This window comes from Amphiura filiformis, unplaced genomic scaffold (genome assembly GCF_039555335.1).
Source record: "Amphiura filiformis unplaced genomic scaffold, Afil_fr2py scaffold_116, whole genome shotgun sequence".
NCBI lineage: Eukaryota > Metazoa > Echinodermata > Ophiuroidea > Amphilepidida > Amphiuridae > Amphiura > Amphiura filiformis.
In genome coordinates, this window is record NW_027305580.1 from 155,239 (window position 1) to 168,619 (window position 13,381).

The window sequence follows — 13,381 nt, forward strand, 5'->3', positions numbered from 1 at the left end:
TGCACATTTATTTAACTTGATTTAGACGAAGAACGCCTTTTTGCACCATTCTGCAGTATGTTTTGAAAAATGAAACTTTTTTGTGCGTCCCAGAAATCATCCCATATTTTACAAAATTTCCGACGAACATTAATAACGGCAGACAGACCGGGCGTGGGAACTGGATTCGCTCCTGGTTATTGCCCGTAATGTAAACTATAATCTACTGCAGGCAGTGCCGCCGAAAAGGAGGGTTCGGGGGGTGTTACCCTCGGGCCCGGGGTCCTAGGGGGCCCCGTAAAAAATAAAAAGCATACCTTAATGGGTCCATAAAAGCAAATAAAAGATACCTCAGGGGGGCGTAAAAAGGGCCCGTGCGATCATTTTATCCCCGGACCCGTACCGGTAATGGCTCTCGGCGGCACTGACTGCAGGAAGAAAAGGGCTTTCTCGTGGTTAAGAGGAATAGGCCTACTTTGTTGTGATTTAAAATTCTGAGTAATTTAAACATTTTGAAGATCCCAAGGGGAGCGTATATTGCAGTAGAGGTCAGGCGGCTCTTGGCCCTTACCCCATCTCCCCTCCACCTGCTCATCAAATTTTCAATAGACATACGTGTGGAATGTCTACATTTAAAAAACTATTATTTTCTGGTTGTGCAATAATTATAAGCTCGGGGGGGGGGGTAACATGGGGGTGATATTTTGGTCAGCTGAATGGGGGCACAAGCAATTATAAACAACGGCTTAGAACCAGAACTGCGTATGTCCAAAATAGATGTTTTGTTTTGCAATGATAGTTCAAAAACTTTCTGATAAATCGAATTTCAGCAAAAAAAAGTTGTTTTGAAATACAGGGACAGAACATTTCTGTCAATTTTGTCATACGTCAAATAACGACTTCTGGTTAGTCCCCTCGGTAATATTCATAAACGTGAAATATATTAAATTAATATTATGTTACCAAACTTACCAAAATTCAAATGATCATAAACACACACCCACACATAAATTATTATGGTTTTCATTTTTTCTCTTAATTTTTTATTATTTTTTTCTCTCTGTTTTTAACATGTTTACCAGGAACATCACATCAATATCTTAAATTTTACAGGAATGTCTCTAAGTATCGATTTTGCTGATGATACTAAGGAACAACCCAAAAGTTCGATGAAGCCCTATAAACGAAAGTCCTTTCGTTAGGGAGGAGGGGTCAAAAAGTCCGATTACGTTTGTAAAAAAGTAGTTAAAACATCGGTCAAAGTTGATCTTTTTTTAAGGATTTAAAATATAATTTTAAAATTTTAGTATTTTCTGAAGTACGATATTGACATTTTACAGTGGTTGCTTCAAAATAATTTCAAATCGATATAGAGTGCAGTACTCACAACCTGCAATTTGTAAGTTCATTTTTTAAATCAGCTGTACCGCACCTTGATTCTATTTTATTTGGAAATCCAGCAAGTCATAATTTTTTTCATGCCCAAAAAGGTATGAAGAAAAATATTTTAAAATAAAATAGAATATTGGTTTCTTCCATAAACGTGATCAATATCATTGCACTGTCGCACTCCTCCACATCCCCATCCACCATAGCGATGGTCCTGTATCCTATGAATCCGGGTTGGAATCCGGGGTTGGAATTTTCAATATTTGAAAACTTTAGAGGGGAGGGGGTTAGCCTTCTAACGAAATGACTTTCATCAAACTTTTGGGTTGTTCCCTAATGTATCAATACAAGGTCACTGTGGGGCCAAAACTTAAAAATAGTCCCATCATGTTGTTATGTATCTCAAATTGTTCCACTCATCACAGGGAATAAAAAAGTCAATGGTCATATTCTTCTTAGTTCAGGAGTTATTCAGATAGGTCAAATTACTCCCTTATTATAGGAAATCTCAAACATATACTTAATTCACAATTTTGGTACAAATTTTCATAGTCATGTCTCCCTTCAGAGTTTATGCAGTCAAAGTCAAATAGAAATGTTTGACTCATCATGTGATTTCATCTATTCTGAGGTTATACATTTCTCAAACGAATTGTTTTCCTAGTTTGTTTGCCCAGACGAGTATTTTGAGACAAGTTGTGATTAAATCGGTGCACTTTGAACATTTGGCCACTGTGCATGTGATATTTGACCTTTGACCTATTTTACTCTATAACTCCTGAACTAACCATGAGTACAGAATGACAGTTGACTTTTTTTAATTCCAAGCAATGAGAGGAACAAACAATTTGAGGGATGGATTGCAACATGACATAACAAATTTGAAATTTTGGCCCCATTATTTATAGGTTAATGAACGCGTATTACTTCTTGGGAGAGAAAATAGACAAAATAATGCACGCGTGCTGATGTTGATGCGTCTAATGCACGAGCCCCGAAGAGGAGTGCATTAGACGCATCAACATCAGCACAAGTGCATTATTTTGTCTAATTTCTCGAGCAATAAGTAATACAAGATTATTAATCTATTTCATACACGAGACGAAAAAAACACGTGATTTTTACTTTTTTTATATAACAAATTATCACTAAAAATGTTGGAAAACAGAACCAAATCTAAATACATCAACCCGCCCGAAAAATGACTCAATCCTACGCGACGCGAACGCGCGAGAAACACTGCGCGTAGTACGCGGAGTGCACAATATACACAATCAATGCATGTTTCGTACTTTTCTAACAGCTTTTCTGATTGGCTGCTTTGATATAAGAGTGTATGAAGACCCTTCGACCCCTCATGGGAAGCACAAGGGGCATACAAAATGGAGAAACAATTCTAGTCTTATCAGTTGAGGCATAAGGATGCAAAAAAACCATTGGTTCCACTAATCATAATGTAGCAAAACTAGATCCCAAATATTACCCAATAGCGCCCTGTACTACCATGGCGAAAACAGACAAAATGTTCACTGAGAAACTACACTGTATTTTGGGCAGCTAAAGATTAATAAACAAATGTCAACAAGAAAAGAGGTTACGGATATCTGCTTTGGCTTAATCTTAACAAGATCAATAATAACAACTTCAAACTTTAATCTGCCACCATAGAAAGTTGCATTAAAATATACAAATTCAAATTGTATTAATAATGAAATAACAAACATTTTTCACGCACTTGAAATGAAGAGGCATGATTATGCTGATTTACTGGAATGGTCCAGAAAAATGTTCACTGCAATTTTGCAATCTTTATCAAATTTTGTGGTTCTTTAACATTTTATGTATCATTTGTACATTGATTTCCTTTAAAAACATTCACAGAAGAGAGCTTGCACAAACATCTTTAGTCGTCCAACTGGTGGTGTCAAATGTTACTATACTCATCATGCTTGAAGATACCTGTAACAGGAAAGGAAGAAATAGAGTAGTTAAAAACTCATAATATTGGGGCTCTTTCTTTTTCTTGGTCAGATGTTTTTGGTTTTCATTTTGTACCAAAATAATCTGATTACCATGTTTTATAATTATTATACTCAGTGGCAGCGCCAGGAATTTTTTAGGGGGAGGGGGGTGGGGCATTAGGGGAGCAAAGTGAATTTCAGGGGGAGCAAAATCAACAAATTTGTGCAAAATTACCACAAAAAGTGGAAATATCAAAATTTTATGGATTTTATGGTTCTTACAAGTAACCAGACTTGTAGTACCTGTACCTGTAGTCGTACCCATACCCGTACTCGGGTCCCAATTTCCGTACCCGTACCCATGGCTCTGTACCCGTACCCGTATCCGTACTCACACCTTATTTTGGCTTCGGACCCGCACCCGTACTCATGGACTGGGACCCGTGCTGTACTCATGGTCCGTGACCACGTACCCGTACCCATGGACGGGTACCATACAGTACATAGCTAAATGCATGCAGGAAAGTGAGAGTCAGAGCTAGATCTACTCTTACTTCCCACTCATGAATCCCACTGCATTGTGAGTCCTACATGTATGATCATAATCAAAACAAATCTAGGCTACATGGGATGGGGTTGGGTGAGGAGTAACACATTAAGCCAGATAGCCAGTGCCCTAAATTGTAGCCTGGCCCAGGGCCATGAAAAAGGTAAATATGGCCCTGGCTACACAAAATGTGTATGCTACATCAATATCTGTGGCTACATACAGTGTAGATACCTACATTGTGACAGCCTCCAGCCTGATGTGCACACTTTATGCCACCCATACATAAATTACATGTCGCATTCACACTCTGACTGAAACAGCAAAAAGCAACAAACTGGAAAAACATTTCAAGAAATTGTGTTTTTGTGGTGAATTTCAAGTTATCGTGTTCATAGCTTTTATTCATCATTTTAATATTCCCCATCCGAACACACTCCCCTACATGCACAAGTGCACACGTGAAGAACTACATGATAATATGACTGGTGTGAGCAGTGAACACTTTCCGCCATGTACTTGGAAAATTGACAATTAATTAAGTCTACCAATTGGATCAACTTTGAGATCCAATTGATGTTTTGAGATAAATAATAACTTGAATGCTATATCACTGCTAAATGTATGTTGAAATTAGTATTGTGCAGTATGTGTGTCCATACAAAGACATTTGCATGAATTTTGCATCCCAAAATATGCTACCTTTAAGCTCAAGTAGATTCACTAAAACCATCAATATTACATCTCTTTTTGTACTTGATTAATTCCTAAAACAGTTTTGCAACTTTCTGTAAATGAGAGTACTTCTTAGCAAATAAAAATGTCTCGGCAACTCAAGGCACACATAGCAACTTAAAATGTATGTTGTATGATTATGACGTAATAAATTTCTCTCATTTTTTTAGTGCGGAATGTTTTATTCATTTGTTGTGGCATAAATGACATCAAAGAGTGTATTTACAGCAAGGTATTGCTAATAAATTAATGTTTACACCAATAACAATAGCTTTGTTTATAACCATACCCATAATACCCGTATTCGAGTCCCAATTTCCGTTACCCGTTCCATTACCCATACTCATGGCTCCGGACCCGTATCGGTACCCGTACTCGCACCCTATTTTGGGTTCGGACCCGTACCCGTACTCATGGCTTGGGACCCGTACCCGTACCCATGGCCTGGGACCCGGACCCGTACCCATGGTCTGGGACCCGTACCCGTACTCAAGGCTTGGGACCCGTACCCGTACCCATGGCCTGGGACCCGGACCCGTACCCATGGTCTGGGACCCGTACCCGTACTCAAGGCTTGGGACCGTACCCATGGCCTGGGACCCGGACCCGTACCCATGGTCTGGGACCCGTACCCGTACTCAAGGCTTGGGACCCGTGCACCCGTACCCATGGCCTGGGACCCGGACCCACTCCCATGGTCTGGGACCCGTACCCGTACTCAAGGCTTGGGACCCGTACCCGTACCCATGGCTTGGGACCCGTACCCGTACCCATGGCCTGGGACCCGGACCCGTACTCAAGGCTTGGGACCCGTACCCATACTCATGACGGGTCCCAATACTACAAGTCTGCAAGTAACATTGATATTAAACATGTTATAAGAAACTCACCATTTATAGATTTAGGCTAAGGCTGTAATTTCTTGCTTTCTTTTCAACCAATGTCTCAGGGCACATCTGAAACAACTGAAAACAAAATAGCAACATTTTAGAAATAGATATCATCTTCAAACATTTTGAACACAAAATTAAAATTTTTCCTGTGATGTTGAAAAGGCGGCTATGCTGGTATGGGGTGGGGTGGGCATTTGGAGTGGGGTGTGTCTTAGTGTACAGTGGACTGTGCATGAGGCTATGTTGGTTTCAAATCATGCACATTTCCAGATTTCTCAAAATTTAAAGAATTGACATCCTTTTATCATGTTTCCATTGTTCTTACATTGTGTTAAACATATTAAAAAAGACTCACCATTTATAGATTCAGGTTACAGCTAAGGCAGCAATTTCCAGTTTTCAGTGCAACCAAACCAATGTAGCTTTCAGTACAACCAATGTCTCACACCTCTGAAACAACTGAAAACAAAATGGCAACATTTCAGAAATAGATACCATCTTCAAATAATTGAACTTGTTATTGAGACATTTTGTTATTGTAAAAGTTGAAATAAACCAAATTACCAGTAATATTGGGCTAAGCCATTTAAAGTCCACACTCCCACTGTAAAAGATTTTGAAAAATTGAAACTCACACTCCCTCAGATGCTGAATCTTTATCAGAGGGTGTACATGAAATTCAATGGAGCTGCCTAATGCGTTCATTCTATTTAAAATTCATACTCTTCTTGTCAGTGGCGGTGCTACGGGGGGGGGGGGGGGGCAAGGGGGCATTGGCCCCCCAATATTTTTCTTGCCCCCCCCCACTTTTGAGGCAAAACCACCAAAATCATGTAAATTCCCACTTTTTTGGCGGCAATTTTGCAAAAACTTGCCAATTTTGCCCCCTGAAATTCATTTTTCTCCCCAATGCTCCCTAAAAAAAATTCCTGGCACTTGTGGAAAATATTTGTAACATCCACATGATTTATTTAGTACACCCACTTTTATATACACCCCATCCGCTGCATACCAATGCCATGGGCATTTTGTTATAAGTCCCCTGCATGAAGTATGCCCCCGGCCCAGCATGCTGGCCACAAGGTTACATATCATTCTTGTTGTGCTATCCCCGGGTAGGTGTGTATCTGAAAGTGTTTGTGTACGCACACACCCCTGCTAGTTATTTTGGGTACCGCCAGTATGCATTTATTGTGGGTATGCACTCGAAGTTATTGTGGGTATACACTTGCGTGCGCAAAGTTATTGTGGGTACGCACTCGTGTGCGCAAGTGTACATGCGAGTATGTACAAGCGTGTGAGTAATTACACACGAACCTCATATTTGGCCATTTTAACCTCAAAAGTGCAAATTTGTGCGCCCTTAGTGCGCGCTTCGTGCGAATTTATTCCACCAAATATGCTAGATTCACTATACTTCAAGAAATTTGAATCTGCCACTACGAAATCCAGCGGTCTGAGATTTGGCACTGTTTTAGCATAAACAAGGCTCTGATTGGCCAAATCAATCATTTAATACATCAACACCTCATTCGCCGGTCAAGCAAGGTAACAAGTCATGACCTGTAGCCTATCTTGTGTGCAACCTTAATCCCGCTGGATGTTTACACACACGTAGAAGGGCGATTTGTCCATACGCTGGTGACTAAACCGCGTGAATGCATTGATTCGAGTCTGCCACTACTAAATCCAACATGGCATAACCCTAAACTTGAGATGAAACACAGTATAGTTCTTTTTACAGGAACTTGAGATTATCAGCAAGAGCACTCGGACACCGCTGAAGGCAGCTGTTTCGCATGTGCATCTATGCAGCGTTTTTAAGCATGGGCGTGTATGCAGCGCACTTTGAGCAAACACTTTCGATTTGTAGCTGCGCCCAATGAAATGGGCACTTATGTCACTGCCACATCAGGGTGGATAATGCTTTAAAGCCTGGGTGATCACTACTGTACCAGCACTGCTTTATATGGCTTTATACCCGTTAAGCCCGGTCCTGAATCCACATCGCAGCGCGATGCGATGCTGCGATGCTATAAAAACTGTAATCTGAACCAGGTGTTTACGAGCTCAGCGGTGAAAATTCTCATCGCGCTGTGGAAATTTCGGTCCGCGATGGAGTTGAACAATGTTCAACTTTTTCGCATCGTGCTGCGATATCTGCACGCTTCTGATTGGCTGCTGGAAAATCAAGGTCGGAAGACCTTAAAAGGAGATGCAGATCCCACATGCTTTTAAACATCGCAACATCGCGTGATGAAATTAAAATGTACATTTCAATTTCATCGGGCGATACTGCGATGTTTGAAAAGCATCGCATCGCTGCTGAAATGGAGTCAGGATCGGGCTTTAAGCGTTGGATCGCGGCGATCAGAAGGACATCCCTAAAGTCCGATTCAGACTCCACAACACATCGCAGCATGATGCTATGCTTTTAAAACATTGCGGCATCACACGATGAAATAAAATGTTCATTTTAATTTCATCGCACCATGCTGCGATGTTTTCATGTCATATGCATGTTGGGTCTGCATCTCCTTTTTATAGTCATTCTGCAGACCTTGATTTTCAAGCAGCCAATGCATGCATGCAGCATGGCCACGATATCGCAGCGCAATGCGAAGAAAGTTCAACTTTCATCGCCGACAAAATTTCCACCGCACAATGAGAATTTTCACCGTCAAGTATGCAAGCATGTAAAAACCTGGCTGCTCAGATTTCATAGAAGTATCGCAGCATCAGCGATGTCATCGCATCGTGCTGCGACATGGAGTCTAAATCAGACTGTACCCTAGTAAACCTAATACCATGATGTCCTTCTGATCGCCGTGATCCAGTGTTTACCTTTACACCATGACTTGTTTATACATAACATGTATTATGTAGGCTAGCATTTCATGATGTATGGCAAATACATCAGGACATAGGCCTACGTACATGCGTACATGTAAGCTTACGTGGCATGAAAATTTAAGGTTGAAAATAGCTCTGGTTACGGCATACCTGGCTACTAATTCACGTCTGTGCTTCATTACTTTGCAGACCACAGTCTCCGTTAAATGTTGTACACGAACAAAAATATACAAAATGCATTTTTAGATGGAAAAATTTGGCATTTTTACCCGAGTAATGTGGCGGTATCGCGGTAGGTATATGGCTATGTAAAAATGCCAATTAATTACGGGCATTAATAAAGCACTTCCGGGAACTGTTGATGGGCGGGGCGTTACTAATTTACATGTTAATGATGTTTCGTCACAGATGATGTCCTTTAATGTTTTAATTCGTTTTTTAAATAAAAAAATGAACACATAATCACAATACTCACCGGAAATTTCAGCCTTTCTTGTAGTTTCGCGGCCCGATTCCCGGTTTGGTGAACTAAACTCGGCCTATAAACTTATTTACGTAGGTTCCAAGGCGACCTTTCATAACATTTACAAAGCTGCAGTAAGTTTGAAAGTTCTGATCACTTTGTTTGCCCCTGACAGTATTTTTATTCAACAAAATGCTTAAAAAAGTGCCCAAAACTGCTATTTCACAGCCACCGGTCACCGCTTAGTCCACAAGTTAAACCTGCCCTCTCAGTGGACTAAATTTGGTGGCCTATTTGCATCATTTTAGTCCAGGACTAAGCTTAGTCCACTTTTGTGAATACCAAATAACTTTAGTCCTGGACTAAACCTCCGATTTAGTCCAGGACTAAAGTTAGTCTCCTTTTGTGAATACCGGCCATAATTCCTAACAAATTTCCTGCGGACCTGACTTCTGCATGGATAAATGCAAGTTAGCCTTTTCTTTTTTGACGGAGAAGGGTGCCTGAGGGGGATGTGCTCCCTCAGAACTTATTATTCGTATTATTTTGGGCATAACAGATTTCAACGGACCCGACTTGTGAGGGGAATATTATCCTCAAACTAAAAGCCAATTGGTGCATCATTTTGCATTAGGCCCCTATTATTAACTTATTTTTCCGACCATCATGATTCAGCATATCCTATAGGCCATATAACCATGTCATTATAATGCATAATATGTATTTTAGAATGGATTTCCAGTGGATGCGACTTCCCGTCACAAATTTCAAGCATGAACATAATTATGATGCGCAATGACTCAGAACGTAGGCATATACTCTTCCTCGTTTCTTCTTGTTTTCTTCCTTGTTTTTCTTTCCACTTTTCCCCCTTTCGTTTGCCTAAAAACATTTTTGTAACATTTTCGTTCCGGTATTATTGGCAGTTATTTTATATATGTTTTCAGTTGTCGGGTTATTTCTTTCAATTTTTGGGAAATCAGACTGAAAAAGTAGACCTTTTTCGTTTCCCTCCCTTTTCCGCCCTTCAAGTTTTGTAGGAGGCACTATACGGCCCCGCTGGCTATGCCCAGGCCCGTACGCAGAGTGGGCCGTGCGGTGAGGCAAAAGTCCTAAAAAATCCTAATTTACGACCGTAGTGAGCAAAAAATATGTTTTTATGCTTTTTAGTCAAAAAAGGTCCAAAGTTTGTGAAGAAGGTCCACTTTTTACAAAATCGCCCCCTGGAAAAAAAAGAAACACTTTTTCAAAATCAGCACCCCGCAAAAAAAACCGGCCTGGCTATGCCACTGCTCTATCACTCCCTTTCCTCTCCCTTCTCTCTTTCTCTCTCTGTCTCCCTCATTTTTTTTTAAGACCCGGGGCTGCAGGCCCCAAAGCCCCACTCCTGGGCAGTGGGCACGCGCCTGGTTTACCGTAATTTGTTGATCTATTTTGAGCCACCTAATCATAACATAACCTATACCCCTATCAATAAAATACAAGTGTCCATATTTCTCCGAATTCATCCCATGCACGTGTGCAAGAGTCAGGCCACGAGGTTAGGCCTGAACGTTTCCGTAGGGGCCTACCATTTTTCAAGTCATTTTTGAATATATTTTTGAAAAGTTGCCGCCACAATGCGTGCCAAAAATCGCTCCCATTCCCCCTCGTTGACTGGCCAAAAATTACTTGTTCCCTCCTTTTTTTTGCCTTGCCAAAATATTCACTACCCCCATGACTTGGGATTTTTTGTTACTTCAAAACGTTGGATATGGCTCGATTTTGCCAATCTAAGTGTTTTCTGGGACCATTTGTCAGAATTTGCACAGATAGATATGATGTTTGCACAGGCAGATATTTGCTAAACATAGGAAAGCATATTCCGATACAGTCACCTTCTTTCCGATATGCTGCATCTAGCCCCAAACTGTAAAAAAGCACGACGTATGTGATATCACAGACCCCCGTATGTGAAATCACTGACCCGTCTTTGATATCAGAGACGTCTTTGAATTAGCAGTGCCCCCGAACTGACATGGCCTAATTTTGGAGATCTATAATATTATAATACAGAAGTTAAAAGACTTACCAGTATTATCCCAGGCACAAAATATAAAATCTTTCCAGCACATAGCTCCTCACACAGTTCTAACTTGGTAAACTTTCTGCCCACACAGAGCTCCCACACAGTATAAATCTAGTAAATTAAGTAACTTTTCCCTCACATAGAGTCCACACAGTATCAAATCTAGTAATTAAGTAACTTTTCTCTCACATAGAGTCCACACACACAGTATGAAACTTTCTGGGTGTGCAACTGGGTTTTGATAAGGCCTAATTTGCATAATTGGGGGCAGTATAATTGGGGGCAGTATAATTGGGGTGTTTCTAATAATTGGTAGACAGTGGTTTTATTTTATGAATTTATAGAGATACCTTTCAATATCCCATTACACCTGCATGCAACAGATATTCCTGGAGAATAGGTATCGTTATGAGTTTGGCAGACTGCTAAATACCGATTCATCTCTTTGTTAATCCATGAATTCACTTGAATAGTGGATCATCACTTTAGACCCAGAAGGCAGCATATCGATTATTTAACCGTTTTTCGGTGTGAGAAGTGAGTGAAAGAGGGCAGTATGCAGGGCTAGTTATTGGTGCAGTGCCCTGCGGTCTGATCCCCTGTTCGCTAATCAAGAATTCATGGGTAACATGAATGTAGCACAAATTTAACAGAGGTGAATTGATTTATTTGGCAGTCTGCCAAACTCATAATGACATGTTGTAGAGGTATTATGATTGATGAACTAAGCAGCAATGGGCTATTTCGAGTTAAAATCCATTTGTACCCCTATGAAAGACATTACCTTAATCTCCCACACAGGGGGTGTGAATGTCAGTGGGGTTCTGAATGGTAGACTCCATTTGAAATCCATGTACATGGGATATTGAAGTTATGTGTTCCATAGGGGGTGTATGGATTACAACTTGAATAGCCCAGTAATAATCCAATGCTTGACATTGACTGTTATAACTATTATATTGTTCCATAATGCATAAAAAAGTTGCAGGAAACTTTGTAATTTTGAAATGCAACATTAAAATATGTGTACTTATTATTTAGAAAATATAGACCCACAAGAGTTATTAAGTGATGTACAATAAAAATGTTTTGCATTTCGCATAAAATAAATTTGCTGTGTGTGTTTGTCAGTTATGCTTTCCAGTTGTAGTGGCATAGCCAAGGGTGAAAATAAGCTGGCTATAGGCCTTTGAGATCAAAAATCACAACATCAGGCTATATATTTTGTCCCATCACCATACAGCCTATACATAACATTAGCGGCCCATACACGTTCTATTTTTTTTTGGCAATGTCACAGACCTTGATACAAAATCTACCATTGTGCACCATTAAATGATCATGTTTACAGTGCACAATGGTAGATTTTGTATCTATGGTCTTTGATTTTGCCCAATAAAATTGAACATGTATGGGCCAAGAAATAGGAAATGCTGAACCAAATGAGGTTTCTCTTTGAGCTCAGAATTTGAGCTACTTTTGTTGAAAGTTGACCATTGAACTGTGCCATTGGATATTAGACCATTTGGCTTAAACTCTAGACTATGCCATAGTCGAATTTTATTAAAAATATGTTATTATTAGTCATGATGATTTCGTTGAACTCAAAATTATACTGATGTTTATTAAAATTAAAGTATTCAATAGTTAAATGGTCATAAAGAGTTAAAAATATCAGATAATTAGTGACAATAAAAGTAACTGAATGCAACATTATCTTGCATAATTATAATGGCTCACTTTAGTATGAACAATTCTGATTTTGGAATCTACCAGTTTATTGATAGCGAACCCCGGAAATCCGACTATGGAATTTGAATTTTAAGCAGAACTTTACCCCGGGACTTTGCTCTCTAAAACACACAGTCAAGCATACTTGTTTATCAGTCCATTAACCACAAGTACTAAGCATGGTATAGTACAAGACGCGCTAGATGTTTGATGAGAGATTAACTTTCGCGTCAACACAAAAGCGCCGCAAATACCACAGATAGTTGTGTACGGGCCCGGAAGATTTAAACAATAGCGAGATATGGGCGACCAATCACAAGGCAGATCCATTTAAAGATGCATTACATCATGGCCAATTTTAGTTAGGCCAGAAATTGGCCTAACTCTCCATAGAGTCCCGTGTTAAAAATCTTAACCGCAAGGCAAAGTCAGTAGTCCACTTGGGAAGCTAACAAACAGAGGGAGTGCGGCGACTGAAAAGATCAGATACAGATGTGAAAATCTATCAGTTGCACACAAATCAATATAAATCAGAGTTTTATGCTTAAATGTAAAAGCCAGAGTATGCAAAATGGGCAAGTGGACAACGGAGAAGTCTACTTAAACTCTGACTGTTAATAATTTGCCATAAAATTTGTATTATAGCGCGAATTAAAAAAAAAATCAAAATTATTTGATATGTGGACATTCCCTGTATTCAGAATGCAATTTGATGTCTCTGATGTGCTGTCAAGTACCACAAAAATACTGTGCAAAGGAAAT

The 13,381-nt window shown here is 39.9% G+C and overlaps 1 long non-coding RNA gene across 1 annotated transcript; it reads right to left on the reverse strand.

Moving 5' to 3' along the window:
- Positions 1 to 1,191: 1,191 nt before the first annotated feature.
- Positions 1,192 to 8,675, reverse strand: LOC140145020 (uncharacterized). Its single transcript, XR_011857971.1, has 4 exons — positions 8,508 to 8,675; positions 5,860 to 5,963; positions 5,502 to 5,576; positions 1,192 to 3,327 (listed from the first exon to the last, which is right to left on the reverse strand). It is a non-coding gene; the product is annotated as an uncharacterized lncRNA (long non-coding RNA).
- Positions 8,676 to 13,381: the final 4,706 nt, after the last annotated feature.